The sequence below is a fragment of the Emys orbicularis genome, chromosome 2 (assembly GCF_028017835.1).
Source record: "Emys orbicularis isolate rEmyOrb1 chromosome 2, rEmyOrb1.hap1, whole genome shotgun sequence".
NCBI classification, from domain to species: domain Eukaryota; kingdom Metazoa; phylum Chordata; order Testudines; family Emydidae; genus Emys; species Emys orbicularis.
This window is the reverse complement of record NC_088684.1, coordinates 23,078,451-23,101,108: the sequence shown is the minus strand read 5'-3', so window position 1 is coordinate 23,101,108 and position 22,658 is coordinate 23,078,451. Positions and strand designations below refer to the sequence as shown.

Genomic DNA, 22,658 nt, shown 5'->3' with positions numbered 1-22,658 from the left:
TCACCAGAGGTCCCCTGTGTGCCCTCAGGGGATGGGAGCATGCCTTGGGTGAGTTCGGGGGTTACTGGTTCCAGGTCCAGGGTGATAAACATATCCTGGCTGTTGGGGAAACCGGTTTCTCCACTTCCTTGCTGCTGTGAGCTATCTACATTATCTCCATCCTCATCTTCCTCGTACCCCGAACCCGCTTCCCTGTGTGTTTCTCCAGTGAGGGAGTCATAGCACACGGTTGGGGTAGTGGTGGCTGCACCCCCTAGAATGGCATGCAGCTCCGCGTAGAAGTGGCATGTTTGCGGCTCTGCCCCGGACCTTCCGTTTGCTTCTCTGGCTTTGTGGTAGGCTTGCCGTAGCTCCTTAATTTTCACGCGGCACTGCTGTGCGTCCCTGTTATGGCCTCTGTCCTTCATGGCCTTGGAGACCTTTTCTAATATTTTGCCATTTCGTTTACTGCTTCGGAGTTCAGCTAGCACTGATTCATCTCCCCATATGGCGAGCAGATCCCGTACCTCCCGTTCTGTCCATGATGGAGCTCTTTTGCGATCCTGGGACTCCATCACGGTTACCTGTGCTGATGAGCTCTGCGTGGTCACCTGTGCTCTCCACGCTGAGCAAACAGGAAATGAAATTCAAACGTTCGCAGGGCTTTTCCTGTCTACCTGGCCAGTGCATCTGAGTTGAGAGTGCTGTCCAGAGCGGTCACAATGAAGCACTGTGGGATAGCTCCCGGAGGCCAATAACGTCGAATTCCGTCCACACTACCCCAATTCCGACCCCCTAAGGCTGATTTTATCGCTAATCCCCTTGTCGGAGGTGGAGTAAAGAAACCGGTTTAAAGGGCCCTTTAAGTCGAAAGAAAGGGCTTCGTCATGTGAACGTGTCCAGGCTTAATTCGAATTAACGCTGCTAAAGTCGACCTAGACACGTAGTGTAGACCAGGCCTTAGCTGCAGCACAGTTAATGTTTTGGGTCTGTTTGTGGTGTGGTTTGTTTTTTGTTTTTATCCTGGCCCAAATTACTGTTCAGCATGTCCACTGAGTTTGAGGAATAAAAACGGCTACTGACAGTAAATAAAATATGTTGGGTATAACTTACAGCAGTATTGAGCAGTATCGCTGTAAAACCAGATCCCTTCAGAATTAAGAGGATGTCTTGTAGATAATAGGAAAATTAAGTTTAACTTTTCAATGAAAACAGTGATCTATAGATTTTTGGCTTTAAAAAGGAATTTCTTCCATGCTTCAACATTACTTGACTAATGGTGTTATGCCCTAATTTGTGAACCTGTCTGGTGGTAGCATATGTACACTTTTAAAATAAGTAATAAAACAAAACACAAGAATAACACATAAGGTTTGAATTTAAACCCACCAAATAACTCACTGCATGGTGTGCAGGTATGTTTATGGGTGTCACATCAGCTGTAATTCATATTTATTTTGTTGGTTTATTTTATAAACCATATAAAAATATATCATTCTGAAATTTATTACACATTTGCTTGTTACCCAGCGCATATTTGTTTTGGTGCAAAAATACACCTAAGCTGCAAAGACCCTCTTGACTCCCGGATCTGCACTGAAAATATTCTTCATGTGCAACAGCTTTTATGGATACAGTATTCTATTTCCACAGGCCTTAATATGTAGCAAAGCCTGGCTGAAATAAAGAGGGTGTTTGCACCATTCAAGAGAGAGCAGTCTCCGCACTACTAACCTCAGTCATTCAAAAATCATCAATCCAGCCCCAAAACATCATGACATTGACTTAAAAATCATGAGATTTTTAAGAACAATATATTTTTGGTTCTTTATACATACCTTGTCATTTTTGAGCCTCTACGGTTCATGTTTTTAAGCTATTCTCTACAGCCACGAGGATTAGAAACTTTCTTTATGTGAAAGCTGAGATTTACGTCTCATGCCAACTCTCAGGATTTTATCACTAGTCTCAGTATTTGACAACACTTGATTCCGGGCCTGGCCTACACTAAAAGTTAGGTCGGTCCAGCTACATCACTCATGGGTGTGAAAAATCCACACCCCTGAGCAATGAAGTTAAGCCAATCTAACTCCTGGGTAGACAGCGCTAGATCGATGGAAAAATTCTTCTGTCAACCCAGCTACTGCTTTTTGGTGAGATAGATTACTTATACTGATGGAAGAACACTGAAGTGCTGCCACAGTTGTGTGTGCCGCTGTAGCATTTCATGCATAGACAAGCCATGAGTGCTGTAGTATTGCAGAGAAAGACCCTGTGTAGTATGATTTCATACATTCAGTGTTGGAGAGGCTAGGGCCAGTATAGGTAAAGTAGGCACAAGACTACCGCCCAAATTTGTGGAGGCAAGGGGGGAACAATTTTGTTTTGCTTTATTACCAATGCAGATTTGCACACAAACTGAAAGCACTTCACTCACTTGAGTGAGTGGCTTTGCAGCCTGGCACACGGGGCCATGGTGCCACTCTCTAAAGTGAGTAAAGTTGTTTCAGTTCTTGTGCAAAGTTGCACCAGTGGATGAGTAGGCACAGTCCTCGTGCACAGCTGAGTTTCACTTGACCAAGCCAAACAGAGCCAAGGATAGAAGAGGCATTGGATAAATAACCCACTTCCTTCTCCAACAATTTAGGGGCCCAGAAGTGCACGTTTGCCTAGGGCCCAGTAATGGGTTAATCTGGCCTTGGGAGAAGACCCTAGATGGGATTGTATGTGTGTATTCTTGTCAGTGGATTGAGTGAGAAATGCAAAAGCTAAACTGAATGACGTTTGTCACCTTTACAGCCAACAACAGGACACTAATATCATAAGAATAAACTTGACAGAATTCAATTTCTGTTTTATTAATCATTTTGACTGATAATGTCAATGTTTATTTGTAAGCATTTTTTCTATTTTTATCTATTTAAATTTTCATGGTTGCACAAAATTATGAGTTTTAAGTATTTTTTTGCTGATTTAAATTTTCACAGTTGCAGGAAATTTGGGGCATGTCAGACAATAATTTATTTAATGAAGTAGCTGTTACGATTCAAAAAGTTAAAGCTGTATAACCATTAAAACACAAAGTGTCAACTTCACACCAAAACATACTAGAGCTTGAATTATGGATAAGTACTTTGTAAGTTCTCAGGCAGCAGTTTTCTTAATTCACCCATCTATAAATTTCTATTATTGATGGAAATATTTTTTCATCAACGTGTGTGTACAGTCAAATCAAATCAACATTTACCATAAAAATACTTACCGATTAAAAATTCTAATCCTTCCAACCCTACATAAGAAGTACCTTTGAGGACATGCATTCTAATAGACGAATATATGCATTACAATGTTAAACACACTGCAACCAATGCAGAAAGGATCTTGACATTCACTCATGTGAGGCCACATCTCTGCTTTATGAAATTAAGGTGTTGAGCCAGAACAGACCTATGCTACTGCTGCCATTCAGCCATCCAGGAGCCAGTGGGGATTTTCATGTTTGGCAATGGGAATACGGTAGCAAGAGTCAGCAGGGAGCTTGACTGGCAAGGAATGTTGCGGAGGGGACTGGAAGCAAATTGTGAGGCAGCAGATCCATGTATTGTGTACAGTTAAAAACAGCGCACTGGGTGAAATTCAGTTGAGGGCCTGCTGAAAGATCTATGCCTCACATACATCCTGGGGTAAGAGCGTGGATGGTAAATAGAGAATTCCATGAACCTCCTTCACACAAATGTGTTTCACCCTGTTAAAAGTACAAGGCTATGCAACCAGAGTTCTGATGACTACATACCCCATGAGAATTCCTTGATTGAATTCTAGCCCCATAATTTGGATGAATGTGTGTTTATTTTCCAGACCTTTGTTTAGAAAGACCTTGGTTAATATTCCACATGTATTTTTGGCTCTCTTGCTCCTCTCTCTCCATAGTGGAATGTTCCACCAGAGGAAAATGGAACAACCAGGCCACCCAGTCAGGCTTCTGTGATGGTGTGAAAGCTGCACGAGCTGATACTCTTATTAAAAAGAGAGCGTCGGAACACTGGAGAGCCCTGTGTGTTGAGCAGCTGCCGGGAAGGTACTGTTTGTAAGCAAAATAGCATGGTTGCTGGTGTGCATGTGATAGGAGCGGTTTGGGCAAGAGAACAGTTGAAATGAAACGGTGCTCTGCCAAATTGCTCATGATCCCACAGTTGTGAGAATGCAACTGTGCTCTCTCAAGAGTGGGTATTCAAAGGAGAGACTGAGTGCAGTTTGATATAGGATCCTGTTGTTCATAGATATGGAAGAAAAGACATCCGAAGGCCAGGTCTACAGTAGGAGCACTTTGCCAATATAGACATACTGGTGCGCTACACTGGCAAAGCACTTCTAGTGTGCGCACAGCTGACACCAGCAAAACTGCACTCTTGTTGGCATAGCATATTCCAGCCCCGTCAGTGAAATAAGCTACATCTGCAAAAGAGCAGTTTTGCTGGTGCAACTGCATTTGCATTAGGGGCTTTTGCTGGCACAGCTACGTCAGTCACAAATCACACCTCATCATACCCCTGACCAACATGACTATGCCAGCAAAAATTCGTAGTGAAGACCTGGCCTAAGACATTCCAGTGCAGAGCTGTTTGCTACAGTACATTTCTCCATTTCTTGGTCTCTTCAGATCAAGACTGGGTGCCTTTCTGGAAGTTATGGTTTAGCCAAACACAAGTTGTTGTGCTCAATATAGAGTAACTGGGTGAAATTTAATGGCTTCTGATATACAGGAGATCAGATTCAGCAATTCTCAAACTGAGTTGGGACCCCAAAGTGTGTCACGATCCCATTTTAATGGGGTCGCCAGGGCTGGCTTAGAGTTGCTGGGGCCCTGAGCTGAAGCTCGAGCCCCACTGCTTGGGGCAGAAGCCCAAGGGCTTCAACCCTGGGTGGCAGGGCTAGGTTACAGGCCCCCGGCCTGGGGCTAAAGCCCTTGGGCTTTGGCTTTGCTCAGGCTTTGGTCCCCCCTTTCTGGAGTCGTGTAGTAATTTTTATTGTCAGAAGGGGGTCATGGTGCTATGAAGTTTGAGAACCCCTGGATTAGATGATCTACTGGTCCCATCTAGCCTTAAACTCTATGAATCTAAGAATTTCCCAGTGGTTTGTCCAGGCTAGTTTTAAATATCTCAGGGCTCTGCTTGGGTGGCTGTTCCACACCCGAATATATCTTTCTTGCTGCCAGGAAATTTTTCTGATATTTGGGCTCAGTTTTCCTTTCTTAATTTGGGCCCATTAGTCCTAGTTTTCCCCCCTTTGCCATCCTAAATAATTTCTCAGTTTATTATTTGCACCCTCCAGTTAACTGTAGATTTCAGATCCTCTTTTAGTTGTCTGTTGTTTTTACCAACTATTGGTCAGTAAATGCTGAAACTGTTTTTACTCATTTGGGCTTTGAACAGTAAAACAGATTCTGAGAGCTTTTCTGACCTGCCTAAGCGAATGATCAGAAATAAGGATGCTTAAGGTTACTTTACACTGCTTTTTAGGAGTTAGTTAACCTACTGTCTAGACTGGTGTAGGGAAGATGAAAGAAATAGCTTTTGGTACATCTCTTATGACAGAAGTTGTCATGTGAAAAATGTGATTCCTGCCTTTTTAAACAGAATCTTTGTATTTAATTGTTTCTTTAAAAAAAGAAACACACACACACACACACACACACACACACACAAAAGAAAAGAGCTATCAGTTAACTCTGTGGACAGCATGGAAGGAGTTTGATACAAGGCTGAAGAAAAAAGCCCATGGACCTTTTGACATAGGTGTTCTTTTCCCCTGCTCTCCGAGCTTTCTGGAATTTTTTTCCCCCTCCTCATCTCTAAACTTATATCTCATGCTTGTTAGTTTCAGTTACATAATGTTACACTTCAGTAAGATGTTAGAAGCTGGAGATTCTTGCTCCTTTATATAAAAGCCAAAGAGTAGAAAGTTTCATCTCACGTTTGAGGTAGCATGTGTTCTGTATTTCAAAGACTCCATGGTTAGAAGCTGTAAGGACTAATCCTGCAAGGTTTTGAACACCTTCAGCTTCCATTGAGCATCTCTCAGGTACAAGCCCTGGCTCACTGAAGGCAGGCGATTATCTCTCACTAAACAAAGTCTGAATAGTTTCACCTGCAATGTTGTTTGACATGATTTTTTTTCACCACCAAAGCAGAACTGTGTTGTTGAATTCCTCCTGCCACTAGCTGTAAGTTACTGCAGAGAATTTTTCTCATCTCTTGTCTCTACAGATATGCTGAGAATGCATCTATGGTGCAAATTTTATTGCTAATGTTCTTCCACATGTTGATATGGCTTCCCTGAAACTTACGAAATATCAAGTTATCATAGAGAGAAGGGATTCTGATCTTGGTTAAAGCTAAGTAAACGCGCTGCGTTTCTCCAAAAAAAAATCTCAATTCACTCTTTTGGAGCAGAGTGACACTAGGTCAAATCTAATTTGTTTCCTGTAATTCAGAAGAAAGGATGTTGTTTTAAATAGTTGGCTCCCTTCCATTGAAAGCTTTTGATAGTAGCAGACTGCTATAAAGGATACACCCCCTTGCTGATTGTCATCACCTTCAGTCTTAGTGCTGTGGATGTCTTGCAGCAGGCTGACTAACAGCCACCCATGTCCTGGGTCAAATGTAGTCATTGATGCTGTAGTGTTTGGTTCATGCTCTTACTGATGATGGGCCTAGGCCACACTAGCCATTCCATTAGTATCCATTCTAGTATGCTACGTTTATGATGCTGCTATCTCCTAGCTCAGTTCTAAAACAAAATAGGAAGGGATCATGATCTAGTGATTAAAGCACAGATTGGGAGTGGAATCTGGGTTTGGTTCCTGATTGCACGTTCTTGCTGTATAGCGCTGGGCAAGTATCCTAGGAACTGATTTCAGAAGTGCTGAGCACCAGAAACTCTCAGTGACAGTAAGGGGGGTGAAAGGAATGAACACCTTGGAAGATGAGGCCTTGGGCTTCTCTTTGTCTTCCCTTTTTATAAAATAGGGATGATCATACTTATCTCACTGGGGTGTTGTGAGGTTCATTCACTGTAACCTTACTTGGACATCTTTGGGTGGAAGGTACTAGATATTGTCTACGTTGCCACAGTGGGGAGCAGAGACGTCTGTCACTTTGGAATAATCTGGATTCCCATGTAGATAATTCTCCTCAGTTTGCAAGAGGAGGCTAATGCCATTTGGGGAAGGACAGGATTGTGTTGTGACTCAGCACTGTCTAGATGTCATTATCCCCTAGCTCCATCTGATTTTGCTCTTGCAGATCCTCTGTGCGTAAACCTGGGATGTCCGCCTCATTTATGAACTGTTTGTCCTCTGTAAAGTTCATTGAGAAAACAATCTTGAACTTCTACAGTATTCACGCCCTGGAACAGTACAGCTAGTCTGTTAGAGAAGAGACGTCCCATTCCCCGCACCCATTCCCTTGTTTTTAAAGGATTCAATTGTTTTCTTCTTTTAGGAGTACAGGTGATCAAATGTTTTGGAAAAAAGCATACACTTTTCATACCAATAAACAGGTTTGAGGGAATCCTCCATCTAGTGGCACTATCCACCAGAGAAGCCTTAGAAAGTTTTTATCTTAAAACAATATTTTCCTGCCCACTCTGTCTAGCACAGCCTGGCTTACTGGAGGAACAGATTGTGAATTTTTCTTAAAGGGGATTGTTTGGGATGGAGGTGAAGAGGGAGCAAATACAGGAAGCTGTTTTGCTTAAGATGCCAAATTAGGAACAAAATATCTATGTAGACTTAAAAATTGCAAGTGCTCTTTACATTATCCAACTCAATATTTATTGGTAGCTCCACCTCCTTTACCTGCTGAGTCTGCAATTTCTTGCATTTGTCTTTGAAAACAGATGATCCCAATTGCAGTTACCAGCAAAGGTGCATTATGGGGTTGGCAGGCAGTTGTGATCGCATTGTTTGGCGCAAGACAAGTGCAGATTCCAAACCCCAGATCTTAGAAGGTTAGGAAAACCCATCTACTCTTTAAACTCTTTTGCTTTCGAGCATACAGGTATTTGAAACACCCTCAAATCCCCTTTTGTTCTGTTACCCATTTGAGACCTTTGCCTTTCTCAAAAGTTATTTCATTCCAGAAGCTTTTCATGCTTGCCATGTTGTAGAGATTTGCCTCTTGGGAGAGACTGACTGAAGCCTTGTGGTTGTCGACTAACTTGGAGAGTAGAATCTGCTCTTCAGGATGGTTGTCATCCCACTCATTGGTGATAGTCCTTCTTTATCTCCATTTTGATTGAGAGCACCCTTAATCCAGATGATCCAGCCAAATGTGAGAGTATTCATGGTATCTCCAAGTACGCAGAGAAGGAATGTCACAAGCTATCTTGTGCTAAACCATACAAAAGATCTTCACTCCATCCCGTCTCTTCTCAAATACCAGAAGATCACAGCACTGTCTTGTGGGTATAAATTAATCTCATGAAATCTGAACTCTTTTTCTACTTCTCTCTTGCATCTTTACAAGTGCACTGTCTCGTTATCGCTAAAGCTCTATGGGCAGGCAGCTAAATTTCCTCTTCTGGCATTGGAAGGATCAAAGAGTTGAGACTTGCCTGTAGGTCTTAGTTTCTTGACAGGCCTTTCTAGTATCCTTTCCATTTTCCCCCACTGCCACTGTTTTCTAGTGCTCTGTGACATGGCAATGAGTTTGCTAGAGGCGGCTGCTCATGGGTGATGTGACATTGGTCTCCCTCCTCAGACTGAACACATTGCTCCATAGAGTCTCTTTTAGTCTGGGAAGGGAGGGACCAAGCTTGGCTCCCATTTCTGAAAATATGACCAATGTTTTGGTGCCTAAATGGGAGCTGAGCTCTTTTGAAAATCTGGCCCTGATTGTGGGTATAGAATTCTTTTGAAAATTCTGGCTTTACTGACCACATTGTTGGAAAACACCTGGCTCTCTCCAAAAATGTTAGGGGTGTTTGCCACAGTGGCAGACTGTATAATGGGGTTGCCTGTGATGGTAGGGGCCCTCGAGCAGGGCTCAGCAGCCCTAAGGCTCATTTTTGGTTTTCGGCATATGTTCCTAAAAGCTAGGGTTGCCAATTTTGGTTGGATGTAGTCCTGGAGATTATCACATGACATAATCTTTAATTAAAGATTAATCTTTAATTCCTGGGGGCTCCAGGCCAAACCTAGAGGGGTGGCAACTCTACTAAAAGCACATGCTTCAGGGTTACAGCCATCCACCTGCAGGGGTTAGGAAGAAATTCCCTTCCCCCCCCCCCACCCCACCCCCAGGCATGCACGCACACACACAGTGCATTCTGGGTTTAGTTTGGTTTGTTTCTCCTTTGAAGCATCATGGCCACAGCTGGTGAAGGGACATTGGACAGGGTGGGACAGGGCTCTGAGGTGGCACTGAACCCTCCCTCTCTCTGATGCTTGCCTGGCTGGTTCTGGCTCACATACTCAGGGTCTAACTCATTGCCATATGTGGGGTCAGGAAGGAGTCTTTCCTCCAGGCTAGCTTAGCTGTGACATTGGGGGCAGGGCTCACCTTCCTCAGCAGTGTGTGTGGGTGCAGGTCACTTGCCAAAATTATCTGGCTATATCTCACTTAATCGTTGCAGGGGCCTCGGGCACAGGTGCACCTCGGTCCCTCCTATTCTCTCTGTGGCTCATAATAGTCTAGCCTCTTGTGGGCTGTCATACATTGGTCTACTTTCCGTTGTTGGGTTTAATGTGTGGGAGGTGTTAGTGGCCTGTGTGATACAGGAGGTCAGAATGGATGATCTGATGGTCCCTTCTGGCCTTGAACTCTGTGACACATCCGATTACAGTTTGGGTGACTAGCATTCTGCCTAAATTCACACTGCAGTTCCGGGCGGATATTTCACTTACTGTCCTAAACTTTTGCTGTGAGCTACTGAGTAGTTTTTACTTTCCATTTCAGTGATGAGTAAAGGTCTTTGTGAGGCAAAGGGTGAAAGAGCTTTGTGATCCTTTGGGGAGAAAAGGTGGTGTATAAGTGTAAGCCTATTTTTCAGTGAAGCTCTAGGTTTATGTGAGATAAATGCAGATCACAAATAAGGTGACAAGTGGTATGTTTGTCTCAGGATTAGGGAGTTCAGGACTTCCTCTATCTGCAGCTCTGTTATTGGAGTCCTGAATAAATTGTTCTCCTTCAAGTATGATGTGGAATGCTCAGTATGTCCAGGTTAAAGCCTTTTGCGTGGTTCCCAAAGCCAAAATTTAACACGATAGGATACTGTCTTGAACTGGGTCTTCACTTTACTTTATGTACCTTTTAAAGCCTCTATTTATATGTACGCTCTAATCTGCTGCATCCCAATAGTCTCTCATCCCTTGGACAGGTTACATTTCTAAGCTAGGAGCGTTCCGGTTGTAAAATCACATTTGACGGGTGCAAAACTAATGTCCCATCCAAGAACTGGACTTTGTTTCCTGACAACAAGGAATTAAAAAACAAAAAACAAAAAAAAACCCTATACATTTACCATTATTTGTGCCCACTTGTTCGAGCAAAGTAGAGTCCTAGAAGGCCAAATAAAATGGAAGTAATATCAGGGCTCGCTGAAATGGCATCTTTCCTCTCTATTGGAGTTCTGCAATTGGAATTCCAACAGCATTACCCAGATCCCCTCCAAAAATTGATGGATTCTGTACTGTTTTGTTAAGTGGAATGTAATAGTTGCTTCTTCACTGAAAAGGTATATAATGTGACTAGTGTGTAGCCGTACCACTGCAGTCTGGACTCAAAACCTTTGTGTCATAGGTACTATACTGCAAACAGATTCTCCTGTAAGCACAAGTGGTAGGAGGAATGTGATTTTGGAGTAGGAAGATGAGGTGGGTTTTAGCCCTACTTTCTCCAAGAGTTTCCTAGGAACCAGTAGCAAACGTAAAGTGCTAAGTGGTCATGAATGTTTTAGAATATCAATTTGTTAAAATACCTATATCCGATGCGTCCTTTACTCTCACAGATTGCCTGGTATCGGCAGTGCCTTGTGCTAGGTAAGATTTGGTCCGACTGGTTCACATCTTTGTATCATGCTTTTTCTCAGTAATGAGGCGGTTTTGGAAATCAGTCTGTTTTTGTTAACACCATTGGAGATATGAATTCCACTTCTTTCCTCTCCTCTCCCTTCCCCCCTCGCCCCTCCTTTTTGGATCTCTAGATGGAGGCAGTTACCTCATGCTGTAATGTTATGCTGGCATCCCACTTGTTTCATGCAGCTAGGCACTGCAATAGCTTCCTTCTGGAAAACCTCCCCCACGCTAGCTTTCTGGCATAGATCAGTTGGGAGACCATTCTTCTGCTTGAATTGGTTACAGCTGGCCTGCACAACAGAGCAAAGGAACTGTGCTTTGAGATGGTTCATTATTACTCTTTTTCAAAGTACAGACTACTCTTTCTGAAACATCACTTGCCTTTCGGTCTCATCAGTTGGGTCTTTTTTTGGTGGCAACTTGATACATTTTTGGCTTGCCCGAGTGTCACTGGCGGTTTACTGTGTTTTAAAATCTGTAAGCAAAACAATACACGTACAAAGTACTGAAAAATCAGCAGTGTGCATGGTTAATAACCCACCCTTCCGGTCACTTACGAACCCCCTACCCCTAAATTCATATCAGCGAATCTCATTATGTTTGTTTATTTTAAAATAAAGCAGTTATATTAATATAGGAGGCCGGTTAAAATGCATCTGAAGTCAGTTAGGTCAGTGGTTCTCAACCAGGGGTACACGTACCTCTGGGGGTACACAGAGGTCTTCCGGGGGTACATCAACTCATCTAGATATTTGCCTTGTTTTACAACAGTCTACATAAAAAGCACTAGCGAAGTCAGTACAATCTAAAATTCCATACAGACAATGACTTGTTTATATTGGTCTATGTACTATACACTGAAATGTAAGTACAATATAAAAAAATCGATTGTAATAGAAATAATGTAAAATGATAAAGTAAGCAATTTGTCAGTAATAGTGTGCTGTGACACTTTTTTGTATTTTTATGTCTGATTTTGTAAGCAAGTAGCTTTTAAGTGAGGTGAAGCTTGAGGATAGGCAAGACAAATCAGACTCCTGAAAGGGGTACAATAGTCTGGAAAGGTTGAGAGCCATTGAGTTAGGTGACATTTTTGTTATTAAACTTCTCTGGCTGTTCTGTACCTCTAAACTTTCTGTACCTCTTTTCAAAGATGTAAATATTGTTTTTTTTATTATTTTTTAAAAACCCACGCACATCTGGGCTTGACAATTTTTTTGTATGCAAAGTTTCAGCCTAATGTGATTTAAACAGTTTTAAGGTATTAAAGTCTTTAAATTAAGGGTTATAATCAATTTAGGAGATTCCACACTTAAAATATGAAAAATGTTACTTCCCATAGGTTTTAAAGGGAAGCTCTTGTGAATTTGTTGCTAATTATGCACTTTATTATTTGGTCTAAGTGATAAATAATTACTTGAGAACAAAAATTAAAATAGGAATGTATTATTGTAAATTTCTAGTAAAGGGCTTTATACATCGAGCATTTAAAAAACCAAAACCAAAACACCTCTCTTCTGTACTGAAACTTGACAGGTAGCTTCTCATTGATGTGGAGGGAAGATGACTATTTTTGTTTAATACTAGAAAGCAGCTAATTTTATAGCAGTGCTCATTCAGAGGAGCCCAAACTCTTACCTGAAAATGCTGTTTAGAGTATAATTATTTTTGGTGGGGGAGGGAAGAAAATATTCTTGCTCTGCCTTTTCAACATGCACATGCGGGTTTCTTAGTCCAAATCTTAATTAGTTTTGTTTGCAAAACACTGGGCCAAATGCTGCACTCGGTTGTACCAGAGTAACTCCAGTTTTGCACTGGTATAACAGAGACCAGAAGTTGGTCAATAGTTTTGCAAAGACAACTCTCTTTTTTACATTCTTCCCAATTAATCTAGAGCTCCTGAAAGGTTCTGAATTGATAGCCCTCCAAAGTGCTCTGTGTAGCTTCAGAACAGGTACAGCTCAGGCAGCAACAATGAAAGCTTCCCCACGCTGCCCTGCTAACAACCTGGAAGGAACTTCTCCTAAGGGCAAGAATGCAGGTCAGTTTCATTGCCCATTCAGTTCTTGGCCTGTCTTTTGAGATGGCCCATTTTCACACCAGTTGTAGTTATTGGTATTAATGATGAACACCAGTGGTGCCAGGTCTGTAGCAAGCCCGGCAGGGCAGCCCGCGTCCTTCCCTCCCCACTGAAGCCCTGGCCGCCCCCCTTCTCTCTCTCTCCCCCTGCTCCCTCCCCCTTCCTCCTCCTCTTCCCCGCTAGCCGGGGCACGTCTGCTGTGCAGGGAGTCCCCCTGCACCCTGGCTCCGGCCGCGCAGCAGTTTTTTTTTTTTTTTTTTTTTTTTTTCCCCCTGCTTTGCCACTCTGGCCGTGCCGCAGGTTGTTGTTGTGGTTTTTTTTTTTTTTTTTTTTTTTTGCTTGGGGCAGCAAAAAAGCCAGAGCCGGCCCTGATTTCTTGATTTCTGTTATTAAAACAAACCTGCAAATACATCTTTTGGCAGTCTGCTGTTAGTGTATGGGGCCTGATTCCTCATTCCTTATTTGAGTAAAACGTCCATTCAGAGAAAGGAGAGTTTTGCCCAAATAGGAAATGCTGAATCATAACCATCGTCCCGGTGGGTCTAATAGCTTCAGGTACTGAGCACCCTCAAATCCCTTAGACTTCAATGGAAATTAAGAGTGCTTAGTACTTTCCAGGGCCACTGCAAATGCACATGAATGTATAAACAAGGGAATATCAAGTAGGAGTAGGGCGGTGAGTATTACCTCTGCATACAGCACTAGGGAGACCAATCCTGTAATACTATGTCCAGTTCTAGTGTCCATTTTTTAAAAAGGATATCGGAAAAACTTGGAGAGGGTTGCAAGAATGATCCGTGGTCTGAAACAATCTAGTGGACAAAGATATAACAGGATCTAATGACTGGAAGCTGAAGTCAGAACATTTCAGACCAGAAATCAAAGGCAAATTTTTACAAGGGAGGGCAACCAACAAGTAGATACCACCATGGAAATGGATTACAGATGTAGTAAAGCTTTTATCTCTTGGGGTTTTAAACCAAGAATGGATGACTTTAGAAGAGATGCTCTAATTCATTGGTTCTCAACATTTTCCATACCATGGCTCCCGTATAGCAACAGAAAAATCTTTCAGAACCCCCTTCCCATCTAGCCCTAAAGACGGAAGATGGTTGCAAGCCCTGAAACCTGTTTGAGACCTCACCAAGGGTTGCAACTCAGGCTGAGAACCCACACTCTAGTGCAACCACAAATTAGTGGGCTCAATGCCAGGTGAAATTCTATAGCTTGTACCCAGCAAATAAGTCTGACTAGGTAATCATAGTGGTCTCTTCTGGCACCAAACTCTACATCACTACATCTAGTCGGATTTTTGTCTGGGATAGTGGGGAAATGGTTGGGGGATGGGAGCTGAACACTCACCATGAAAGGTCCTGACTTTAAGGGTTAGATGAGGAAATAACCGAAGAAAAAGATATTTCAGTTGGCTCTTTTCTGCAGAGAGCGTCAAATTCAAAACCGGTATAAACTGATGCAACTACTCTGGTCAGTGGAACGACATCTGCCTACAGTCAGTCTGAATTTGGCTCATCAGTTGCAGCTCAGAACAAGTAAATAGCTAATGCTCCTAGAAGGCTCCATCTAGGAGAGCTTTGCACAAATGAGGACTGTGGGATCTTACCATGTGTATTGAGTAAATTGCACTTGTTGTCATATTGCTTTGATAAGTAAGGAACAGCATTGATCTGCTCGGATGGGGTAATTGAGGAAGGGCTCCTGCCATTCTTGCACTGTACTGAATGGGCAAGCATTTCTATTCTTGCTTCCCCTCGCTCCAGCCACAGCTGTCTCATCAACTATTAATGACCTGCTCATTAAGGCTATAGAGGGCTAGGACCAATCTTGCAAGTTTTCTGGGCTCTTTTGCATAGTGAGCAAGTTATAAATATTTCAGGAAAGGGCAAGAGCAACAGCAGATAACATGCCTTCAAGTTTCATTTGGTATTATTATTAAAGAGCTCATGAATATGAACAAGGCAGTTTCTTTCTTCTCTCTTTCTGAAGTTGCACTGCACATCTAGCTGGAGGGTCAAACAACCTGCCTACAATTGACAATTTTGAAGCACCAGCGAGTCAACGGGTCCCAAGCTGTATGTTTGTCATACGCTCCAAGCTAAGTTCTGTAACAAAGCAGATTCATAACCAAAGCAATGCAACCTACATACTTGTCCCCACCTTCCCGCAAAGTTGCAGCTAATTTGTAAATGATCTGCCTTTGCTGTAGTGTTTGCCTCTGATATCAATGTGAGTTTTAGACGTTAAACCAATTAAGCCTCACAACAACCTTATTAAGTTGAAAGTATTATTATCTCCCTTTTATGGGGAGATGGGGAAATTGAGGCACAAAGGTTAAACGGTTTGTCCAAGGCTGAGTTGCAGTAAGTCAGCCGGGGCTGCATGTGGTTTTTCTAAATTTTGCTCAGGCTTTTGATTAAATAGCATTCACCACTTCCTCTCGCTGGATTGATGCCTCCGGCTCCATGCTCTCTTTTCTGTCATCCTGTTTTTATGAGTGGCTCTGGTGAGACATACAGATTGACACAGTAATCTCTCCATCTGCAGTTAATATCATCACCCTCAGTCAGGCTCTGCCATCATGATCTTTTATTAAGTTTGGTGACAGGGAAAACCTTTTGGTAAACAGTCTGACCACATGAACATACCTTTTCTATAATTACTCTTTATAATTCTCAAGTTCCATATATTTTGCTGTTATATATTCGTTCTTGTCTCGTCTAGTCTGCCTCTCAATCTGTGTGCTCGGTTCCTTATATTCTCTCCTTTGTTTTTCTGTCTCCAAGCCATTCTTTTCCACTCTGCATCCTTTTTCCACCAGCTCAAACACCTTCTCAGTTAACCATCGTGCAGTCCAACACTGACTTTCCTGAATGTGTTCTTTGGCAGTTTCAAGCATAACGGTTTTCAGTTTATTCCAGGTTTTGTTGGGGGTTGTTATCTTTTCACCTGTGCATCTTTTCACATGCTTTACATGCATTCTGGACAGAAGTTATATAAGTGCTATTGGGGACTTATTATAGGACAGTACTAGGGGTAGATAACATACCTGCAGAATTGTTAAACGCTGGAGAACCGAATGAAAGGAATTTTTCTGCCCTTACCAAAGAAGGGAGACATATAATGGTGTAGTAAATATCGTGCCATCTCCCAGATCATGCACACACGCAAAATTCCTGTTCTTCATAATTCAGGATCACATGAAGCAAAGAATAGAAGCAGAACTACCACCACAGTAACCTGGTCTCAGAGAGGGCTGAGCCACATATGACCAAATCGCAAATATCCATTGAAAAATGCAGAGAGTACAATTGCCCATTGATCATGTGCTTCATTGACGACGACAAAAGCATTTGATATTGTCTGACACAACTGTCTTTGAAGGACACTGGCAGACATGGGGATTTCATACCATCTCACTGAGCTCATTGCAAGTCTCTACCAACCACAGACCACAGTGCAAACAGCAGTAGGCCACAGAGAGTGGATTTCCATACGACAGGGTTTAAGACAAGGGTTTATTTTGTCCCCAAGCCTCTTTGCCATGTACACAGAATTTATTATGAGAAAAGTCTTGGACAGTTTTGAGGAAGTGGAAGGACTTGGATTTCCACTGGTGGACACCGCTTAACCAACCTCAGACCTGCTGATGACACGACGCTCTTTGCTACAACCACCAATGCAGCGCAACAAATGTTGGAGTCTGCAAAAACAGTTAACAAGGAATATGGACTATTCCTGAATGCGACAAATAAAATGCATGCACATTAACACAACTAGCAAAAACAGGATGTAAGCAAACATCACAATGTAGTGGACAAGCTGCACAGGCAGTACACGAGTTTTTAATTTTCTGGGGTCATATATGTTCAACCTAAGAGGCTAGGGGTGATCTGCTCCGCTATAGCCTCCCTTAAGAAAGTATGGGAAAACTGTGGCATTTCAACATGTACGAAGGTGCAACTGGTGAAAAGCCTAATTTTTTCCATAGCAATTTATGGATGTGAATCGTAAGACTTTAATGCAGGAGACAAGAAGAAAATTGAAGCTTTTGAAATGTGGTGCTGGCAAAGACTCTTGTGCATCTCCTGGATGGAAAAAAAGACTGTTAGAAGTGTTATTGGATAGAAGCAGACACTGATGTCCGATGCAAATTTATGTACTTTGGCCACATTAGGCATAGAGATAGAAATCCCCTTGAGAAAGTTATTATGGAAAGAATGATGGAGGGTCCTCCTACTAGGAGATGACCAGTGAAAAGATGGATGGATGGTGTGTGACAGACCACTGGAAGGTTAGTTGCTGAGGCTCAAAGTTAGCGATGGATCGTGAAGGTTTCAAAAACTTCTGCTATGCTGTCACCAATATTCATACATGAGTAAATGGATTTACTGACTTCTGATTAAAATACTCTCTCTTTCATACTAAGCGTACATGTGTACCATGTCCAACAGCCCTCCAGCTACTGCACTTGGTATACGAATGAATTCTCTTGCTGGGATTCAGAGCTTCATGCCCCATGCTGACAGGTCATTCCTTTCTCTCCTCCCTTCTCTCACTACATCTATCGTAGTAGGGTCTAAAAGAGATGCAACAAGAGGGTGAAAGGTTCTCAGCTGGAGTATTGTGTCCAGTTCTGGGCACCACATTTCAGGAAAGATGTGGAGAAATTGGAGAAAGTCCAGAGAAGAGCGACAAAAATGATTAAAGGTCTAGAAAACATGACCTATGAGGGAAGATTGAAACAATTTCGGTTTGTTTAGTCTGGAAAAGAGAAGACTGAGGGGGGACATGATAACAGCTTTTAAGTACATAAAAGGTTGTTACAAGGAGGAGGGAGAAATATTATTGTTCTTAACCTCTGAGGATAGGACAAGAAGCAATGGGCTTAAATTACAGCAAGGGAGGTTTAGGTTGGACATTGGGAAAAACTTCCTGACTGTCAGGGTGGTTAAGCACTGGAATAAATTGCCCAAGGAGGTTGTGGAATCTCCATAATTGGAGATTTTTAAGAGCAGGTTAGACAAACACCTGTCAGGGATGGTCTAGATAATACTTAGTCCTGCCATGAGTCCAGGGGACTGAACTAAATGACCTCTCAAGGTCCGTTCCAGTCCTATGATACTATGAAGGCTGAAAAGACCTTCAGTCCCAGAGCTCCAAGTAGTCAGTCTGTTTCATGTTCCTTCCAGTTTGACAATCATGTGATTTGTCATTAGTTTGATCATCATTGGAGTTTGCCCCTTCCCTGTGAAATGGGCAGGTAGGGGGTGTCCCTTAACCAGAGAACAACTAAAGATTGGCATGGATCTTGGCCATTCCCTCTCCCAACATCATAGTCCCATGCTGCCTTCTGTAGGCATTAATGTTGTTTGAAGGTTCATTGACTCCTGACTGGATATATTGGCTCAAGGAGCACACGTGCCGCAGTGAATAGCTGCTCCCCACCTCCAGCCCTCATTTTCAGAGTCCAAACTCTATGGATCTGTATCACCATAGCATATAAGCATCTCACAACGTTTGATGGTTCCACCCTTAGGATACTTGTGTGAGGCAGGGAAATGTTATCCCTATTTTAGGAAAGAAGAAATTGAGGCGCAGAGCGATTAAGGCCCAGATCCTCAAAGGCATTTCGGCAACTAACTCTCATTGATTTCAATGGGAATTAGGCACCTAAATCACTTTGAGGATCTAGACCTAAGAGACTTTCCCACGCCATGCAGGAAGTCTGTGGCACAGGCAGGGAATGAATACACATCTCCTGAGTCTCAGTCCAGTGCCTTACCCACAAGCCAGTTCTCCCTCTTAGGCAGAGGAGCTTCCATTGAGTCACAGAGAGGAAGGAGAATGCCATGGATTTGTGTAACCCTTCCCTGAGCTGTCTTCCAATTGTTTTGGCTTGTCTCCACTCTAAAAGCAGGAGGGACAATATTTTCCTCAGTCCGGAATTTGAAAATTAAGCTGTGCTCTTCCTGCCTGTTGCATCATCACCAGCAATGAACAGTCGACAGTTGGGATTCAGTGGGCAATTTAGGTAGTGATGCGCCAAGGAAATTAGCATCCAGCTCTTTCCTACAGCTGGCTGCAGGGGAGGGGGGAAAAGTTAAGGAAAAAAAGGGGGGGGGTGGAATTAGGTGGTCATTAAAGTAAACAGATAACATGTCTTCCAGGGAGCAGGCATCTCAAGTAAGAATGAGCTCATTTTACCATAATCCCTTTGAGTATAACTACACTTGAAAAAACAAGGTTATTCTGTATAAAGTGTAACGCCTCCTTTTCTGTGCAAATGCCTTCACCAGTGTAATAAGAGCTCTGTATTTTAAGCATGCAGAGTATATCACAAGTGGCCTGTCTTTAATGTTCTTCTTGCTTCTGGACTTGTTAATGGCACTGAAGTGGAGGACTCAGGCAACACAGACACACATCAAAATGCTCTCTGCTTTTTGTCTCCTTTTTTACAGTGGTTTTTATCCAATTTCATGTCAAATTTCAAAGGATATTTGGTTTCCTTACTAGACTCATTAGTTCATTTTGTTGGAGGCTGGAGAGCAAAGCTGAAGTGGACTCAGGGTAGCCCATCCCTCAGTAAAGCAGGTGTCTAAGGGTTTATCTGCACTACAGAATTTTCTCCTGGTAGGACACTGTGGAGAGTTGAGTTAGCTAACGCTCTGGTGACCATGACATTTCAGTTAGTGTAGAACAAGAATAGGTCATGGTCGGTATCCTGTCAGCTACTCATGGCTAAATCCTTGTCCCAGTAAGATTTAGCAATGACCAGCTGACATGATGCTGAACATTTTGTCCTTGTTCAACTCTGCCTGCAAAGCCACGGTCAGCTTCAAGTGAACTAAACTGACACTTCACAGTCATGTCCTAATTCAATAACATTTTGTCCTGAAGATAAGGCCTTAGGCTCTTGGGAATCGACTCATCTGGGAGCTGGGTCCAGATGTCTGCGTTACCACCAAGCACTCTGAATATATTAAAGTGATTTACTGAAAAACTAGAGAACAAGTAGATGGCTGGGCCATACAAGGATGCATATTGATCTTACCCCTGGTCTACACTGGGGGGGGTTGGGGGGTTGATGTAAGATACGCAGCTTCAGCTACGGGAATACCGTAGCTGAACTCGACATATCTTATTCCAATTTACCTCCCGTCCTCACGGCGCGGGATCGATGGCCGCGGCTCCCCCGTCGACTCCGCTACCGCCGCTCGCTCCGGTGGAGTTCCGGAGTTGACGGGGAGCGCGTTTGGTGATCGATATATCGCGTCTTAACGAGACGCGATATATCGATCCCCGATAAATCGATCGCTACCCGCCGATACGGCGGGTAGTCTGGACGTACCCTCAGAATGCCTCTAAAAATTGGATGTTTAATTCTTCATCTGTGCAACTACTCCAGAGGCCACAATAATAGAAGCTGTAGTGTAGCCAGAGCTGAAGCACTGTTTTACCACTATATCATCTAAGCTTGCTCTGAACAGGTTTAGACAGCACAGTGATAAATAACACATGAGCTTGTTTTGCACTACCCTTGCACCTCTGCTACCATTAGTGAAGAACAGTGGGTGCACCATGAGAGGTCTCTTGCTCCTTCAATGAATTTTAGTTTGAGTTTTAGATGCGGGCTGATGCAGGCACTCTGTGGGAAGCCAGGTAGGAAGCCTGTATGAGTTAGAATATTTCAGTAAAGGTCCTAATTCTGGGTTTGATCCTGCGCCCACCGAAGCCAATAGCAAAAAGTTCCATTGACTTCAGTGGGAGCAGGTTTGGTGGTGATGAAGCTCTCCAGTAGGTAAGAATGTGACTGAGCCTACAGATTACCAAGAAAAAGTGGGAAATCCTCTGTAGAAAAGCAAAATTTGGTTCTCCAACTATTGGTGACATAACTTGAACTAAAAGAAGAGCTGCTCCCAGCTAAAGTGATTGAAGATGCACCTTCTGTTTCCCACCAAACTGAGGGATACATTTCCAAGGAAGAACCTACATCAGTTGGGAAATATCCTCACAGGCCTGAACAGAATCCTAACTTCAACAGATTTACATGCATGAAATTCTGAGCTGCTCTTACGATTGTTTCATCTCATTTTCTATTCTCCTTTGTTGCTATTACATTTTTGAAGCGTCTCGTCAAGATAAAAATGGTTGCCCGAATTTTCAAATGTAGGTGCCTAAAGTTGGGTACCTAAATCTGTCTTTAGGCACCTGAATGAGTGGCTTGAGCCCTTCCCGTTCAATGGGAGTTGTGGGTGCTCAGCACCTGTGGTAAAACAAGCCATTCATGTAGGTACCTAGATATGAATTTGGCTGCCTGGCTTCAGGCAATCAAGTTTTAAAATTTCAGATCATATTTTCATGTATTACTACAACTGCTGTTACTCATAATATACACACACACACGCATACATATTGCCAGTCACCCTAGTATCCGGACAATTTGATATGATTTAGGGGCAAGTAACATTAACCAAGCACAATAAGAAGAGCAAATAAAAACTCACAGCAACACAATTTTAAAGAACAGAGCCTGAGTAACTGAGTCAGTGGGCTGTATGCCAGGGATTCCAGAAGCTGCAGTTGGTGAAAATCTTGGACAAAGCTCTCTTGCAGTGCATTCTAAATGTGGTCACCTGGGAATAGCCCCTTCAATTTCAGTCATTCTTTGATTTGTATTAATCTCTCATCATTCACCATGGATGCTGTTTATTTCTTGCATTTCACTCAGATTGAGTGATGAAAAGTAGGCTCATTGCTTCCACTCTTGTCTAGTTGTGTTCGTTCTCTGGTGCTTAAGCACAAGCAAACTGTGGTTGTGCCGAAATGCCTGACACTGTAGGGGAATATTTATGTGCCTTATAGCTTCTGTCGAGGGGCTGAATCCTTTCCCAAAAAGTGTTACTTCAGGGTTTGTTTATTTATGAAAACTCTTCTACTAGGTTTTTGTAAAACTTTTTTGTATTAGCATCCTCATCTTGGTGCTTCTGTTACAGCACTTGACATGCTCTTAGTGGGGTGTAATGTGAGGCTTTTGGGGGGCATGTAGAGAAAGGTTGAATTTTGTGTGAATATTCTGAAATAGTGGGTTGTAATTCAGACTGTAAAGCTAGACTAGATTTCTCCATTTCTTCTGAAAACGCCTTAGTTTTATGTACAGTTAAAAAATATATTTTCAGACCCTCGTCAACAAGCAGAGGACAGTCATGAAAACTGCATATTCATGATGTGGCACCTCTTTTCTTGTGTCATTTTTTGGTGTTCCCTAAGCATTCTGGAACAGGGCACCGCTGGCTGCTGTTCTAGCTATGCATGATTTAATATTGTATAATGTTGCAAGATCCAAAAATAAAAAGTGAGAAAAATTGCAGACAGAGGAGGCAAAATGGAACTTTACCTCTCAGATCAACACAGTGGCTTCCCTCCCGCACCAATGCCGTTCTCCCCCTGAAGGATATTGACATCTCCACCAAACTGTCATCTTCTACTCTGCTCTCCCAGCCCTGG

At 42.7% G+C, this 22,658-nt stretch overlaps 1 protein-coding gene across 3 annotated transcripts in view; it reads left to right on the top strand.

The window, feature by feature from the left end:
- The window catches only part of ZHX2 (zinc fingers and homeoboxes 2), a 120,227-nt gene that overhangs the window by 7,171 nt on the left and 90,398 nt on the right, over positions 1 to 22,658 (top strand). Inside the window, exon 2 of one of the 3 annotated variants that reach the window (XM_065398741.1) lies at positions 3,910 to 4,057. The exons of the other annotated variants lie outside the window; for them this stretch is intronic. The gene's annotated coding sequence lies outside the window, so the exon portion shown is untranslated. The remainder of the gene's footprint in view (positions 1 to 3,909; positions 4,058 to 22,658) is intronic. 3 annotated transcript variants of the gene reach the window in all.